Raw genomic sequence first — 2,152 nt, forward strand, 5'->3', positions numbered from 1 at the left:
ACAAAACTGACTGGACTGAATGTCAAACCAGAGAATAATTTTAGTTTATTCAAATGTGACATACAGTWTATAATCCTTCAAATACAAAAAGTCTTCATTATATTTAAATAACTTAGCATAGTACGCATGCTTTTACCCATTGTGTCACATAACTCGTATATTTCCTTCTGAATTATGTTCAGCTGAAATGAAAGTAGTGACAAGGGAACTCTTAAGAAAGCAAACTCCCTGGTCTTTTATTGAAACAAAATGGGAGAGATGACAAGGCTGTCTCATCTCCCCCATCTTAATCCTAGGTGCCATCAACTGGGTCATGTGAAAGACCACAGSAGACATCTTGATTTCGCTGAGGGTGATAAGAACTGAGTTTTGAGTTCTGAATAAGCACCGGACAAGACAAAGTTTTACAAAGTTTATTGTGCAGAGGTGAATGAACCAGGAAGTGCTTGGACCGGATTCTCGTCAGATCTAAACACAGGAAATTCAGATTAGTGGCAGAACGATATAGGAGGGTTTTCCAAAGAATTAAAGCCACTAACCTGTTTCCAGTTGAAGGACTCCAGACGGAAACTTTGATGGAAGGGTTTGCATTCCAGCACGGTGACATCACCGTTAGTTTGGTTGGAGTGTTCGTTTCCAAAAAGGCAAGTTCCGATGATCCGTGGTACAGGCATGAGTCGAGATCAAGGTGGTCAGATGGCTGGAGGTACCGATCAGGGGTGAGGCAAAGAGCAGGAGTCCAAGAAGCAAGGCGTGAGTCGTTACCGGTAAAGCAGATGGCAGGTATAATCCGTTAGGGGCTGGGGCGAGAATCGTTGAACCAGGGGACAAGAACAAGGTCGGGATCAAGAGGCAAAACCAAGACATGGATGAAAACGCTGGAAAACCACAGGCAAGCTGATAATAATCTGGCAGTGAACTGGAGAGTGAGACTGGATTATATACTGCAGGAAACAGGTGAGTGAAATGAGCTTGATTAGGGTCTCTATGAAGGGAGGGCCGAGAGCAATGAGCAGGAGCTGGATGTGAGCTGTAAGGCTGGGAACAAGACTATGAGAAGAAACTGGAACTTGAAATAAGATAATAAAACTAAACTGAGGCATGATCTGGGCAGACAGGGACAGAATCATGACAGAACCCCCCCTCAAGGTCCGGCTCCTGACGGACCTCTGAGTGGACCTGGCTGGGCAGGATGATCTCTGTGAAATGTCTTAATTAAGTCCTTATCTAGAATGTGTCGAGCTGGAACCCAAGACCTCTCCTCAGGTCCATATCCTTCCCAGTCCACCAGATATTGGATTTGTCGTCCCCATCGGCGAGATTTTAGCAGACGATTGACAGTGAAGACAGAACCACCATCGATGAGTCYGGCYGGAGGAGGGYGCCTSYAGGAGGGCACAAATCTTGACTGGAGAARAGGTTTGACCRGGGACAAGATATAAATGAAATATATATATGAAATAAGATAATAAAACTAAACTGAGGCATGATCTGGGCAGACAGGGACAGAATCATAARAGAAGGTCTTGCTGTCCTGTTRACAAAAATGAGTCATCTACAGGGAAAGACAAACAGGCTGCATTGCTTTGCTCAACAAACTGTCCTGAACACTAGTGCCATAAAAACTCAAGTCATGTGTATCAATCCAACGTCAGATGCATCAATTACTGTTTTTTTTTTTTTCAAAAACTGACCACTGAGCTACAGCAGCCTGAAACAAATGTACTTCGGTACCTTTAATATATTTAAGTCAAAGTTGATTCTCCCTGAGAAAGCTTCAATGATTTATTCCATTTCCAACCCCTCCTGCATCATAAAACAAAAATAAAACTTAACTAAAGAATCAACAGGCTTTATTTATTCTGTTTATTTAAATGTCCGAATAATCTTAAAATACTATAAAAGAATTGACAGTTCGTAGTTTTACAAGGTTTAAAATTATAGGAGCTCTAGTCTTAATTTTTATGGAACGTGGCTAATATTTCTTTTTTCCTGCAACTGTTGGCAAGAAACCACATGTCTCCTTCTTTCTTGTCATCACTCCCACCTCCTTCATTACATCTTTGCACCTCTAAACCCTGACATATTATTTTTCTGTATTCCTCCCGCTCCACCTACCACACTCCTCCTGATGCAGATGTTCCCATTACTT

General features: G+C 42.0%; 1 long non-coding RNA gene across 1 annotated transcript; it reads right to left on the minus strand.

Moving 5' to 3' along the window:
- Positions 1-399: 399 nt before the first annotated feature.
- On the minus strand, positions 400-1,013 carry LOC106514974 (uncharacterized). Its single transcript, XR_001309947.1, has 2 exons — positions 540-1,013; positions 400-468 (listed from the first exon to the last, which is right to left on the minus strand). It is a non-coding gene; the product is annotated as an uncharacterized LOC106514974 (long non-coding RNA).
- Positions 1,014-2,152: the final 1,139 nt, after the last annotated feature.

Source organism: Austrofundulus limnaeus, unplaced genomic scaffold (assembly GCF_001266775.1).
Source record: "Austrofundulus limnaeus strain Quisiro unplaced genomic scaffold, Austrofundulus_limnaeus-1.0 Scaffold25, whole genome shotgun sequence".
NCBI classification, from domain to species: Eukaryota; Metazoa; Chordata; class Actinopteri; order Cyprinodontiformes; family Rivulidae; genus Austrofundulus; species Austrofundulus limnaeus.